At 39.4% G+C, this 16053-nt stretch overlaps 1 pseudogene; it reads left to right on the top strand.

The window, feature by feature from the left end:
- The first annotated feature begins 9734 nt into the window (after positions 1-9734).
- LOC123628220 lies at positions 9735-15102 on the top strand (annotated as a pseudogene).
- Positions 15103-16053: the final 951 nt, after the last annotated feature.

The raw sequence follows: 16053 nt of genomic DNA, 5'->3' as shown, positions 1-16053 counted from the left end.
TATATCCTTATTCCATAAGCTTTTTTCTATTTATTTTTCTTTTTACTTTTAAAACTGTTAAAAACTAAGACACAAACACATCCATTAGCCTAGGCCCACACAGGGTCAGCATCATCAATATCTCTGTCTTCCATCTCCACATCTTGACCCACTGGAAGGTCTTCAAGGCAATAACACGCATGGAGCTGTCATCTCCTATGATAACAATGCCTTCTTCTGGAATATCTCCTAAAGGACCTGCCTGAGGAGGTTTTACAGTTAACTCTTTTTTTCAATAAGTAGAAGGAGTACATTTTAAAATAATGATAAAAAGTATAGCATAGTAAATACATAAACCAGTGGCATAGTCCTTTATTATCATTACTAATTATTATGTAACATATGTAATTGTACATGCTATACTTTTATAATTGTTTACATCACCATCATCACAAACATGTGAATAATGTGTTTTGCTACGACACGACAGCTACGATGTCATTAAGTGATAGGAATTTTTCAGCTCCATTATAATCTTATGGGACCACCATCGTATATGTGGTCCATTGTTGACCAAAATGTCATTATGCAGTGCATGACTGTAATAATACACAGTTTTTTTCAGTTGACTTTATCCATAGATGTGAAGACCTTTGTGAAGGCTTTTTAACCTGGTGACTGAAAGAGCTATATTCAAATAGATGATGGATCCTTAGGGAAGAGCTAAATTTTTAAGTCAAGGAGATGGAGAGGGAGTATGGTATGAAGCAAGTTGAAGATGGAGAAGAGTTTGTTTCTAACGCAGTGAGGGTCAATCTGCTGCATTTGCTGACACTGTAACTTTCTTTTCCTCATATTCCACCAACATACCTTTCTTCCTCCTCTGTAAAGGTTGGTATTTCTAGGGATTCTATTGTAGGTCCTCTGCTCCTCTGCCAATCTGAGGGTGACAGCAAGACAATGACTGATGTGAAAGACCTTATAATTAGTAGTGGCTAGGGAAGCAAAGAAAAATAGGAGTCGCACTAATGGAAGAAGAATCCAGAGAGTAGACCTTTTACATGCATTCTAATAGTAGAGGTATTGAATATATTGGCAAAATGTTGGACTAGGAAGCTCCAAGCTCTCTTCACTCACAGAAACATAAAGAACAAAACAAAAAAACCAAACAGGAACTGTCTGAACCAACTCTGCCAGAATCTGGAAAACAGTCAAAGGCTGACAGTCACCAAGCAAATACCCAATCAAAAAACAAAGCCATCTTCAAAATGATGATAAAGTTTTGTGGTGTTTTACTCACCCTTGCCCCACATCCTCCCCAGTGAGGTGGTGGTTTTGGTCTTAAAGAGGCAGCATCAGTTCTCAGTTCCCTCCCTAGAATGGGAAGAAGCAGGGCACACCTTATTTGCAAATTATTTTGTACATCTGTTTTATCTTGTTTGGGGGAATAGCTGAATGACTAATGCAAGTCATTCATTTCTGCCTAACCTGGAACTAAGCTGGGAAAAGCAGTAGGTACTGTACATAAAAGCTGCAAGGAAACTACAGAACCACAGACCTTTGGGGCAAGGGCAAGAGATTATGGGTGTAGACATACAAAAGATCACCTAAGACATGTAAGAGAAGCTGGGGTAAGACTGTTTGAGAAAATAGGACATTCAAAAGCTACCATGTATATGTGGGAACTTAGAAAGTCACAGGCAGGATGAGGAAAGACACATCTCAGAAAAGACCTTAAGCTTTCACCTTGGGCTATCTCTAGGCTCAAAGGAAGCCTAGCTAAGTCTTGAAGGGGTGCCCCAACACAGAGCCCAATCTGCAAAAACTTGGAGAACTCCTGATATTCAAGGAACTCTCTGTCAAAACATTAGGTGAACACAAGCTAAAGCAACAAAAATATCAGTGAGCACACGTGACAAGGAATAGTTTTTGTAAAAATAGTTTGGAAAAGTCTTAAAACAAATAGACTACTACAGCCTTAAACAATAAAATAAAAACCTAGGGAAGGAGAATCTGATTTACACAGTATAGTAGTTACCATAGTATAGTAGTCAGCAAGAAAACCACAAGGCATACAGAGAAACAGGAAAACATGGCCCATTCAAAGGGGCAAAATAAATGGACAAAATAAATGGACAAAAATCATCCTGAGGAAACCCAGATATAGAACTTTCTAGACAAAAACTTTTAAACAACTGTATTAAATATGCTTAAAAGCCAAAGAAAGACACATGTACAAAGAACTAAAGGAAATCAGGAAAACAATGTGAGAACAAAATTAGAATATCCTGACTTGGGGGGTTGGGGGGGCAAGGGCAATATACGTAACCTAAACTTTTGTATCCCCACAATATTCTGAAATAATAATTAAAATTAAAAAAATAAAAAAAATTAAAAAAGGATATTGACAAATCAAAAAAAATTAGAATATCAACAGAGATAGAAATTATAAAAAGGAACCAAACAAATTCTGGAGCTGAAAAGTACAACAATTGAAATGAAAAATTTACTGGATGCCTTCAGTAGCAGATTTGAGTAGGCAGAAGAACCTGAAGTTCACTTTAGTGAACCTGAAGATAGGATAATTGAAATTATCAACTCTGAGCAACAGATAGAAAAAAGAATTAAGAAAAGTAAACTGAGTCTAAGGGATCTATTTTAAGGAATTGGCTTGTGCAATTATGGAGGCTGGCAAGTCCAAAGTCTGCATGCGTACAAGAAACACTCTAGCTGGTAGGCTGGAGACCCAGGGATAAACTGATATTACAGATCAAGTCTAAAGGCTGTCAGGCTGGAGTCCCAGGAGAGATCCAATGTTGCAGCTCAAGTAGAAAGGTTGTCTCCTGCAGAACTCACTCTTGCTCGAGGAAGGGCAGTCTTTTGTTCTATTCAGGCTTTCAACTGACTAGATGAGGTCCATCCACATTATGGAAGGCAATTATCCTACTGATTTAAATGTTAACTTCATCCAAGAACACTCTCATAAAAACATCCAGAATAATGTTTCACCGCATATCTGGACACCATGGCCCAGCTAAGGTGACATAAATGATGAATTTTATGTTATGTATGTTTTACCATTTTTTTTTTAATTAGGAAAAGAAGGAAAATAACCAGTCTTGGTGAGGATATAGAGAAATTGGAACACTTGTGCATCACTAGTGGGTATGTAAAAACGGTGCAGCTGCTCTGGAAAATAGTTTGGCAGTTCCTTTAAAAGTGAAAAATAGAATTACCATATGATCACTCCACTCCTAGGTATATACCAAGAATAACTGAAAGCAGGAACACGGATTCTTGCATATCAATATTCATAGAGGTTACAGGCATTATTCACAATAGCCAAAAGGTGGAAACAACTCAAATGTCCAACTGATGAATGAGTAAACAAAATGTGATATATACAGACAATGGAATATTATTCAGCCTTGAAAAAGAATGAAATTCTGATACATCACGACAAGAACAAACCTTGAAGATATTAAATAAGCCAAACAAAAAGAACAAATACTGCATAATTTCACTTATATGAAGTACCTAGGATAGGCAAATTCATAGAGACAGAAAGTAGAATAGGGTTTATGAGCAGTTGAGGGGAGGGGAAAATTAGGAGTTTAACCGGCATAGAATTTCTGTTTGGTGTGATGAAAAAGTTCTGAAAATGGACAGTAGTGATGGTTGAAATAGCTGATGCTAGAACTGGGGCAGGAAATATACAAGACGATCCTGGAACATCTTTTAGTGCCAGAAAGTAAGGAAGGACTAAAAAAAAAAAAAAATCCCACCTTGATAGGGATTTGTCAAAGGAACATAGGAGCCAACTGAAAGAGCTCACAATAACCAAATTTGGAATAATTTGAGCAACAAAATATTAAAGTGGTATTGGATTATAATACAAAGTATAAAAAAAATTGAGTCAATACTCCTTATAAATAAATGATTGAATAAATAAATAGAGAAAAAGAGACAAATCTCCTATACAAAAGAATTCCAAATAATTTTTGTAGGTCTCTGCCCTCAAGGAGGAAGAGTATAATCCCTACTCCTTAAGTATGGGCTGTGCATACTGACTTCCTTCCAAAGAATTCAGTATGCATCTGGGGGAGTACTTACATGGGATAAATGTGGCAAACACTACACCTCAGTAAAATGATCAAAGTTAACATCATCAGTCATAAGTCATATTGATAGCATGTGCACTTAATATGACATAATGAGAATGGCAATTTCCTTATGTGAGCAACTTCCTGCGAACCCATAACCTCCTGTTTAATAACAAGAATGACAGCAGATAAATCCCAGTAGAGGAGTATTCTACAAAATTCCTTACCAGTATTCCTCAAATATGTCAAGGTCATCAAAAACAAGGAAAATCTGAGAAACTGTCACAGTCAAGTGGAACCTAAGGAGACATGACAACTAAATGTAATGTGGTAATCTGGATCTCAAATAGAAAAAATAACATTAAGTGAAAACTGGAGAAATCTAAATAAAGTATGGATTTTATTTAAAATAATGTATCAATATTGGCTCATTAATTATAACAAATGTAGCATACTAATATGTTAATAATAGGAGAAATTTGTATGTAGGGTATATGGGAACTCTCTGTACTATCTCTGCAATTTTTCTGTAAAACTAAAACTATTTTAAAATAAAAAGTTTATTTAAATTATTAAAAGTGGTATAGCTGCTTAAGTTTCAAGTATGACATAAATTCCACAATAAGTGGAAAAAAAGTCCTAGAAACTGTTCTGAAGACAAGCTCTAGGTCTCAGAACCTCATCACAGAAACTGTGTCATTAAATGAAAATGGAGGTCTACAGCTCCTGTAGGGGGCAGTGACAGACCCTGGCAGACTATTTTGCGCTCCCTGGCAGACTATTCTTCCTACCTTCCACTTTGTTGATAGAGTTATAACCTTTTGTGGCATAAGGCCTAAAACTAAGGCTCAACATCATGTGCTTCTTTGACATCTAGTGAAATAGGGAGGACCTCAAATGGCATAACCACAAGTTCCCTTCCTTATTCAGTTCCCATGGATGAGGACCCCTAGCTAAACAAATCTCCTTATTAAGAGGACCAAGGGCAGTTCTTTCTTATCCCTGAGTAGCAGGTTTCAGTTGCTGCCAGATCATGGAATTATTCAAGCAAACCAATCACATCCTCCCACAGGAACCAGGGGTCACCCCCATTCTCTTAACATTGCAAAACACACCTCCTACAGCCCCTGGTTGTACACTCTGTTCCTGAGTGCATTTCTCATGTGGCTCTGCACAGTATGTGTCCTCCACCTGGGCTGTGAGTGTATGTGATTGTTAAACTGCTGTCAATCTCATCTGTTCAGTGATGGATGTTGTGTGTTAAACCATTACCATAACCCTTGAGTGACAATCCCTTCCTCAACAATGGGATAAATAGGAGGTGATTAAAACACCTCAATAACATGTACTAAGAAAAAAGAGAATGAAACTATTGTACTTGTGAAACAAGGAGGGCTAATCCCAAACAAAAGACATCTGGGCCAGGCGCGGTGGCTCATGCCTGTAATCCTAGCACTCTGGGAGGCCGAGGCGGGAGGATCGCTCGAGGTCAGGAGTTCGAGACCAGCCTGAGCAAGAGCGAGACCCCCCTCTCTACTAAAAATAGAAAGAAATTAACTGGACAACTAAAAATATATAGAAAAAATTAGCTGGGCATGGTGGCGCATGCCTGTAGTCCCAGCTACTCGGGAGGCTGAGGCAGGAGGATCCCTTGAGCCCAGGAGTTTGAGGTTGCTGTGAGCTAGGCTGACGCCACGGCACTCTAGCCTGGGCAACAGAGCGAGAGTCTGTCTCAAAAAAAAAAAAAAGACATCTGGATTTAAAAAGCTGAAGATTAAAAAAGAAAAAAACAACTTAAGATGATAGTGTTATCCAAAGCTCAGCATGTGTCCCTGAGGCTGCATCAGAAGAATGAGGACAAGTGGTTTGAGGAGAAGGAAAGAGAAGTTTATTAATTTGCCGGCAAATAAGGTTGGCAGACTCCCATCTTAAAGTACCAATGTCCTGCCTCTGAGTAGGAATACAGAGCTTTCAAAGAGGAGGTTTTCAGCTTCAGGTTATTACTGTTCAACTATGGTTGATGGTTCAAATTCATCCCATCTTTGGCTAAAGCAATCTTGTGACCTCCACTAGGACAATTTCCTTGAGCCATCTCCTGTGGCACAAAGAACAAAGGACACTCTCCTTCCCCTCCTGACCACTGGCCTGGGGCAGGGATGCAGGTTTTCATTCTCAAAAAGGACACTCCCCTGCCCCTCATGACCACTGCCCTGAGGCAGGGATACAGGTTTTAATTCCCAAAAGGAGTGGAGAAGGTTTTGGAGAGACAGAAAACATTGGCCCTTTTTCAGGCCATTCCTCCTGTTATAATAGCAATAATAGCACATATCATTTGTGAAATAAGCCTAGGTCCCAGAAAAATAAGTCAAACCTCAGAGCACCTTTGATGTCTATAATCACATGCTCTCCACCTACCCACCCCCCTTCCTCCCAACATACACACACACACACACACACACACACACAGTCCACACACTCAGGAAATATTACAGGGTATACTATAGTTGGTATAGCCCACGTCACTGCTATAGTCACAGACTGCTAAAAATTAGGGGTACTGTTTATCTGCACATTACTCTGGTAGTTGTAGACATTCCTGGAAACCACTGTGGACTTTGTGTGATAATAATGTGTATCAATGTAGGTTCTCTGATTGTAAAAAATGTACTGTGTCGACAGTGGGGGTGGTTATGCATGTGTGGGGCAGGGGATATATGGGACTTTCTGTACTTTCTGCTTGATTTTGCTGTGAACCTAAAACTGCTCTAACAAATAAAGTATATTATGAAAAAACCTGCTAGAGAGATTCAACAATAAATTTTGAAAGGCAGAAGAAAGAATAAGTGAACTTGAAGACAGGTCATTTGAGATTACTTAGTCTGAAGAACAGGGGGGAAAAAAAGGAAGACAAATGAACAATGCCTAAGAAATCTGTGGACACCATCAAGCATACCTACATAAATGTAATAGAAATCCTAGAATGAGAGGAGAAAGAGAGAAAAAGGGGCAGAAAGAATATTTGAAGAAACAATAACCAAAAACGTCCCAAATTTGATGAAATGTGTGAATCTACACATCCAAGAAACTCAATGAACCCCAAGGAGGATAAACTCAGAGACCCACTTCAACACGTATTATAATCAAATTGTCAAAAGCTACAGATAACAAAAACATGGAGGCCAGACGGCTATGGATGACAGATTTAAAGAGCTAAAAGAAAAAGAAATTTTCAATCAAGAATTCTATATCCAGCAAAGCTATCTTTCAAAAAAAGGAGAAATTAAGACATTCCTTGGTAAACAAAAGCTGTAGGGACTGTCACTAGTAGACCTGCCCCACTAGAATGGTACAAAGAGAGAGCAAAAGAGAGAGCAAAAGAGAGAGCAAGAGGCGGTGAACCCACTCCCATGATAATGGCATTAGTTCATTCCTGAGGGTGGAGTCCTCATGACCCAAACATCTCTTAAAGGTCCCACCTCTTAGTACTGTTAGAATGGCAATTAAATTTCAATATGACGTTGGGGGGATGACAAATTTCAAACCATGGCATTCTGCTGCTGGTCCCCCAAAACTTATATCTTCTTCACATACAAAATACATTCATTCCATCCCAATGGCCCCCAAAGTCTTAACTCATTCCACCATCAACTCAAAAGTCCAAGTCCAGACTCTCACCTAAATCAGATATGGATAAGATTCAAGGCACAATTCATCCTGAGGCAAATTCCCCTCTCCCTGTGAGCCTGGGAAATCAAAACAAGTTATCTACTTCCAAAATACAATGGTGGGACAGGCATAGGATAGAGATCCTCATTTCAAGAGGAAAAAATAGGTAGTAAGGAAGGAGTAACTGGTCCCATGTAAGTTTAAAACCCAACAGGGAAAAAAAAAACAAAACAAAACATTGAATCCTAGGGTTCCAGAATAATCCTCCTTGACTTCATGTCCTATCTTCTGGACACACTGGGGTGGGGGTTGAGACCACAAGTCCTCAGGCAGCCCTACCCCTATGCTTTGTTGAGCTCAGCCCACACAGCAGTTCTTATGGTTGGAGTCTCATACCTGTAGCCCTCTCAGGCTGGCATTGCATGCTGGTAGCTCTATAGTTCCGGAGTTTCGGGGACAGCTGAATCCCTGTGGCTCTACTAGCCATTGCCCTAGTGTGGACTCTCTGTGGCAGTTCTGTCCCTGCAGCAGGTTTCTCCCTGGGCCCCCAAGCTGTCTGATATATACTTTGAAATCTAGGTGAAGGTAGCCATGCCTCTATAGCTTGTGTGCTCTGTGAACCTGCAGAATTAGCAACATGAGGACATTGCCAAGGATTATAGCTTGCACCCTCCAGAGTGGCAGCCAGAATGGTGGCCAGAGCCACACCTGGGCCCACTTGAGTCATGGTTGGGGAGTCTGAGGAGTGCCACACTGGAATGCTGGGAGCAAAGACTTGAGGTTGTGCAGGACAGCAAGTACTGATTTCCCAAAGGCACCCTGCATGGCTTTCTTGGGGCTGCCTCTGATGAATAGCATCTAGCTTCCTTGTATCCATGCTAATCTCATTATCAAAGGATCTTTTGGCCACACCCTTACACCCTTTTTTGGTTCTTTATATAGCTAGGCTGTGAATTTTCCAAATCTTTGTTCTGCTTCCTTTTTAATTATAAATTCCAGCTTTAAATCATGTCTCTCCTCTTGCATTTTACTATGTGCAGTTAAAGGAAGTCATGCAGCTCCTTCAAAGTTTTGCTTAGAAATTGCTTCCACCAGGTATCATAGTTTGTCGCTTTTAAGTTCTGCCCTCCATAAAGACCTCAGGCATGAACACAATTCGGCCAAGTTCTTTGCCACTTTATAACAAGGATAGCCTTTACTCCAGTTTCTAATACCTCATTCCTCACTTCTGTCTGAGACCTCACCAGAATTGCCTTTACCATTCATATTGCTACCAGCATTCTGATAATAACCACTTAGATTCTTAGATAATTTCTAAGAACTTTCAGACTTTCCCTATGGTTCTCCTTTTCTTCTGAGCCCTTACTAGAATCGCCCTTAATGTCCCATTTACAGCAATCTAGGCTTTTTCTAGCTGCCGCCTTCAAATTCTTCCAGCCTCTACTCATTATCCAAATTCCAAAGCTGCTTCCACATTTTTAGGTATTTGTTATAGAAACACTTAACTTCTCTGGTACAAATTTTCTATCTTAGTCCATTTTGTGTTGGCATAACAGACTACCACAGATTGGGTAATTCATAATGCATAGAAATTTACTGGCTCACAGTTCTAGAGGTTGGGAAATCCAAGATCAAGGTGCCAGCATCTAACCAGGGCTTTCTTGCTGCATCATAACATGGTAGAAAGCATCACATAGTGGAAAGGCAAAGAGAGAGCAAGAAGGAACCCACTCCCACAATAACAAACCCAGTCCTGTGATATGGCATCAGTCCATTCATGAAGGCATTTGTTCTGTGAAGTTCGGATTTAGCAGAGGGGCCACACTTGGGAATCTTGAGGACCACATGTGGTCTTGAGGCTGCAGGTTCCCCACCGTGACCTAAGCACTACTTAAAGGTCCCACTTTTTAATGCTGTTACAATGGCAATTAAATTTCAACATAAAATTTAAAGGGCACAAACATTCAAACCATAGCAAATATCTCTCAGTATGTATCACAAACCAAGATGTCTCTATAAAATTTGTACTCATGGCAAATGCTATGTTCCTCAAAACCTTTATCAAAAATGGGAAGTTTTTTTCAGTGCCATCTGTACAGAAAAGAATATTGAACAAAGTATTTCATATCTTAATCCAGAATTGACTACTTTTTGTTTTTCTTCATAATATGAAGAATCCAAAGGTAAAAAGACAAAAAGAGAATTAAATATAGTTGATCTTTTAAATTGTATAAACAAACTACTTGTACTTCAACAGAAGAACCTTCTAGCTCAGGAAAATGTGGAAGAACAGAATTTGAAACTGAGAAGTGATATAGACCATTTATAGAACTGCTATGTAAAACTTAAGGAAAAATGGGAAACTTCCAAGAGGAAAAAGACTGGGCTTGAGGAAAGAGACAGTTACAACGCAGGAACAGGAATTTGTATCAGCTACTGAAAAATGAGAAAGATTAGGTACAAAAATTACAAAATATCATTGCAAGTTGAGCTACTCAATATAAGCATGATATAAAGAAAGAGCATCAATATAATAAACTAAAGGAGTATCTACATCAACTTGTTATAAATAAGGATAAAACATAGCTACAGACATTTTAAATTATGTGGGAGAACTGACGAAAAAAGAGGTTCCTTGAGGACTGGGAAAATTGAAGCCAGGAATGAAGACGAAATATATAAAATTCTTTTGAATGACTATAAATATCAGAAGAAACAAATTCTAATGAAAAATGCTGAACTTAAGGAAATTCTTCAACAAATGAGAAAGGAAATGATTCATCTTCTTTCTCCCTGAAAGAAACCTAGAGAAAGGGCAGATAACAGTACAAGAACTGTTATCTCTGATGGTGAAAAAGATGCCCGGGAACTGAGTATGTAGGGCCTTTTCTGTGAAACTGTGAGAGAACAGCTTACAAACAGGACCAGAAAACAGTGAAGAATTTTGAAAAGTCATGTAGAAAAACTTGATAACCAAGTTTTAAAGGTATATTTAGAAGGTGAACAAGAAACTGAAAAACTAGAGTTAGAAATTCAGGAATGAAAAGAAATGATTAATAGCAGCAACTTTTACAGCAACAGCTTGCTACTGCATGTGAGGATGATACCACTTTGCTATTATGAGACTGTTATTTGTTGGAAGAAAAGGAACGCCTAAAAGAACAACGGTTCCTATTTAAAGAGCAAAAAAATTTTTGATGGGGGAAGATGAAGCTTTATGGAAGCCACTATTCACCTAGGATTGGAAAAGCATTTGAAGAAGAAAGAGCCAGTTGTTTAAAGCAACAATTTTTAAATACGACAATCTTTGACGACCAGAACTCAGAAATTATGAAACTTTTCAGTGCCTTCTTAAAAAGTTCTGCTCAGGACAATCTTAAAGTACACCTGAGGCCACGGCAAAGAAAACTCCTCACAGTGTATCTAATGGTTCTCAAGTATGCACATCTAAACTTACTCTGCTTCTACTCTACTTCTACTCTGACTCTATTTCTCTTCCTGCTTCTATTAATATTTCTACTTCAGACTTTTGCAAGATATGTTTCTGTGTATCTGAACATAGTTCAATCCATGCACTGAATATAACTCCTGAAGAAACTAAACAAAATTAGGTTGAAAGAGAATGTACAAATCAGAAATGGAGTATAGCATTAAGAACCAGATCACAGAAAATTTGCTATAATGAATGCTCCTTTTTTTTTTTTTTTTTTTTTTTTTTTTTGAGACAGAGTCTCACTCTGTTGCCCAGGCTAGAAAGAGTGCCGTGGCATCAGCCTAGCTCACAGCAACCTCCAACTCCTGGGCTCAAGCGATCCTTCTGCCTCAGCCTCACGAGTAGCTGGGACTACAGGCATGTGCCACCATGCCCGGCTAATTTTTTCTATATATATTTTTAGCTGTCCATATAATTTCTTTCTATTTTTAGTAGAGACAGGGTCTCGCTCTTGCTCAGGGTGGTCTCGAACTCCTGAGCTCCAACGATCCGCCCGCCTCGGCCTCCCAGAGTGCTAGGATTACAGGTGTGGGCCACCGCGCCCGGCCAATGAATGCTCCTTGACCTACACAAATTCTCAGCGTGTTTTAGTTTTGAGACAAGGTTTCACTCTGTGGCCTGGGCTAGAGTGCAGTGGCATGAATTAAACCTCAAACCACTGGGCTCAAGAGATCCTCCTGGCTCAGCTTCCCTAACAGCTAGGGCTACAGGCTCTTGTCACTATGCCCAGCTAATTTTTTTATTTTTGGTAGAGACAGGGGTCTTGCTATATTGCCCAGGCAGGTCTCAAACTTCTGTCCTCAAGGGATCCTCCTACTTCAACCTCCCAAAGTGCTAGGATTAACGGCTTGAGCCACTGTGCCTGGCCTAAATTTCTGTTAATTATAAATTACCCAGTTGGTGGCATTCTATTATAGCATTATAAAACAGATGTAGACATCGTATGACCCAATAATCCACTCCTAAGTTTTAGACCCAAAAGAACTGAAAACAAGTGTTCAAACATAAATTTGTACACAAATGTTCACAGCAGCAATATTCACAATAGCCAAAAGGTGGCAATAACCCAAATGTTCATAAATGGATGAATGGACAAAATGTGGCATATTCATACTGTGGAATATTATTCAGCCATAAAGAGGAATGAAGTACATGTTTCAAAGTGAATGAGCCTTAAAAACACTATGCTAAGTGAAAGAAGCCAGACACAAAAGGTCACATATTGTATGATTTCATTTATATGAAACATCTAGAATAGGTGACTCCATAGAGACCAAGAGCAGATTAGCGGTTGCCAGGGGCTGGGGAGAATGGGGAGTGACTACTTAATGGGTATTGGGTCTTCTTTGAGATGATTAAAAGTTTTTGGAACCAGACAGGGGTGATAATTGCACAACATTGTAAATGTACTAAATTTCACTGAACTGTATACTTTAAAATGGTGAATTTTATGTTAAGTGAATTTTACCACAATTTTTAAAAAAATCACTCATAAAGCCCTCACCCAGACCCAAGCAATGCAATAATTAGAAGGCAGTGGCATGGCTGGTTAGGTCAGGTCTGACTCCCAGACTCAGATCTTGATTTCAGCCCTTAATGCACACCTGTATGTGACCCTGGGAATATTGCCTAACCCCTCTGCCTCAGTTTCCTTATTGTAAAATGGGTACAGGCATACTTCAGAGATATTGCAGGTTCAGTTCTAGACCATCTTAATAAAGTAAATATCACAATAAAGTGAGTCACACAAGTTTTTTGGTTTGCCAGTGCATATAACAGTTATGTTTACACTAGGCTGTAGTTTATTAAGTATCCAATAGCATTATATCTAAAAAATACATATCTTGATTAAAAAATACTTTATTGCTAAAAATTGCTGACACAGAGACACAAAGTGAGCACGTGCTGTTGGAAAAATAGTGCTGATGGACTTACTCAATGCAAGGTTGTCACAAACCTTCTATTTGTAAAAAACACAATTATCTGCAAAGTGCAATAAAGCAAAGACCAATAAAATGAGGTATCCCTGTATATTGACAGTATCAACCTCCTTGGATTGTTGTGAGGATTAAATGAAATAATCAATGTAAAAGCTTCCTTTACCACAATACCTACCACAATGAAAATATACAATAAGTGGTCATGTATTACTATTACTCCTGCTCCTTTCAGTAATATCCAATGTCAACTCTCTAGCCTCACCTTATTCAGTGTTTGACAGAGCTCATTTCTTTTTTTGGCTTCCATGGCTCTATACATTTTTCTAATTTTCCTGGTATTTCACTTTGCACTGCTGGCTCTATTCCTTTGCTAATCTTCTAAATGTTGGAGTGTCCAAGAGCTCTGTTTTTAGCCTTCTTCTTAATCTACAATAATTCATTTCATCTAGTCATTTCATCTAGTCCTACCATCTATATGCTAATGGCATCCAAACTTATACTCCAGACTTCATCTCTTTCTTGAGTTCCACACTGACCACTGACATTTCAATTTGGATGTCAGGAACCCTAAAACTGACCTTACATCCTAAACATGCTCCTCCTCCAGTTTTACCCATGTCAGACAATTGTACCACCCTGCACCTAGCCATTCAATCAAAATGCCTGAGAATTATTCTAGATTCTATATTTCTCCTATCCTAAACATTTAAACTATTAATACCAGAAAGTCCAGTCAGCTTTACTGCCAAAATATATTCTGAAACCATTCACTTCTAACCATCTCTGCTGCTACCAACATAATAGTCTATCTAAGGCACTATCAGCCCATCAGAAAGAGCCTCCTAACTGAGAGCTCCATGTTCCCACTTTTGTCACTCCCCTGCTCTTTCCATTCTCCGTGTTACAGCCAGAGCGATCTTTTAAAACATACAAATTAGATCATGACACTCTTCAACTTAAAATACTTCAAGTGCTTTAAAATAAACATTTAACCATTTGTTTGGATTACCTATCTTGGATCCTGCCCACGTTTGCCTTCACCTCCTGCTACTTAGTCTTTAGATCAATATACCTTGGATACTGTGAACTAAAATAAAATCTTAAGGCTCACCCCCCTTCCCCACCAGCTGACTGAAGGGACCCCCTCTTGGCCAAAGGAATATCCTAAAACTAAATTGACTACCAGGAGGAGGGAAGTCAGACATGCCTCATCATGCCCCCCTCCCTTCTTGGGGACATCCTTTGTAACCCATTAACAGGCCTAAGGGTATACAGGACAAACCTGCAGGTCTTCAATTTACACAACAAATATATATCCAGTGGCTTACCTCTGATAAACAGCTCTTTATGTTAAAACATTCCAAGCCTTTGGACAAAGTTTCAGGTCTTTAACCAATTACAAGCCAAAGAATCTTTAAACCCATCTATAACCTGTAAGCCCGGCCAACCCCTTCCAGATGGCCTACCTTTTTGGGCCAAACCAATGTATGCCTCCCACGTATTGATTTATGATTTTACCTGTAATCCCTGTCTCCCTGAGACACCAGGTACCAGGTACCAGTATGGCCAGCTTTTGGGCCCTCCAACTCCCAGCTTCTCCTTTGGCAGAAATGCTAAGTCCTCCCGAGCAGATCTCCCGTATTTGGTTCATAGGCTTGGTTTACTCTGAGCTTGTTGTTTTCCTAGGAATTGTTGTTTGGGATCCTAACTTAGATTTGGAGGTGCATTCGAAAGGGTCTTCTCCATTGTCTTTTTATCCTAAAATTAATCTCAATTGGCTTTTCTGTGCATTTTTGAAAGAGGAAACTGAACTGTCTTGTTTGTAGATAAACAAGAAACTGAGTTCCTCGGCTCCGAAGACAAAGGGCATCTTACTCTCCTCCCAGCCTTGGCAGCCCTGGGTGACCAGGGTCCTGAGTAGGAGTTGCCTGGGATGATTCCCCTAGGTGCCAATGGCCTTATAGGGAACCCACCAACAAGTTAATTAAAAGAAGGCACCTCTAAGAAATGAATATAACAGCCGATCACTGGGGCGTTTTGAGCCCTCTTGGAGGTACTAGACCCCCCAAGAGAGAAACTGAGACACATAAGAGGGTGGGACCCACTCAGTGGTGAGAGACTGAGGAGCCCCACCCACAATCAGCACGCTCTGATCCATAACACCAAACCCTATATTACAGTTTGGTTGCTTCCTTTAAAGAAAAATGGGCAATCGTTTAAAAATGAGGAAAGACAAGGAGAATGACCCCCATTGGCCACCCCAGTTGCTTTGTGGCACCTCTACTTGAAAGTATTTTTGTAAATGAAAAGATTCAAAGGCATGCCAGGTTTTTCTAGGGCTCCAGCTGGTTATAGCTAATTCTTGTGCACAAGTTTTTGCTAAAGGGCAAATTATATCAAGGAAAATTCAGAGCTCAAATGGTCAGACCTACCACTACAGAGTTAAAATGCCTCAAGCTATTTCTCTCGCTTCTTTTCCGGCTACTCTGAAACCTGCTAACTTTTTCTATTGATATTAAGATGACTCACTGTTTATGGTATTTGCAATTGAAAGGCTACCTGGAGATCCTGCAGCCAGTTCTAGCTAAAATGCAAACATTGAAAACTCATTTTTAAACTGAAGGAAAAAAGGGGGGGGCAGAGCATAGATTTTTTTTTTTTTAAATCGAACTGCCATGGAAACTGCTTTACCTAAAAACTTCGATCCACAGGCCTAATTAGGTTACCTACCAGAGCAACTAAAGTTTGCCATGTGTACAAGTTCCAGTTTCGTCAGAAGAAATTTGGATCCAGCTGTCTTTTACAGACTGGTGAGTTTGTGTTACCATCTCATGGGTAGAGTTGTAGAGTAAAATCTATTAGAACTGTGTGT

Source organism: Lemur catta, chromosome X (genome assembly GCF_020740605.2).
Source record: "Lemur catta isolate mLemCat1 chromosome X, mLemCat1.pri, whole genome shotgun sequence".
Classification (NCBI taxonomy): Eukaryota; Metazoa; Chordata; class Mammalia; order Primates; family Lemuridae; genus Lemur; species Lemur catta.
Note: the sequence above shows the minus strand (reverse complement) of the source record. Positions and strands in the feature narration are given on the sequence as shown.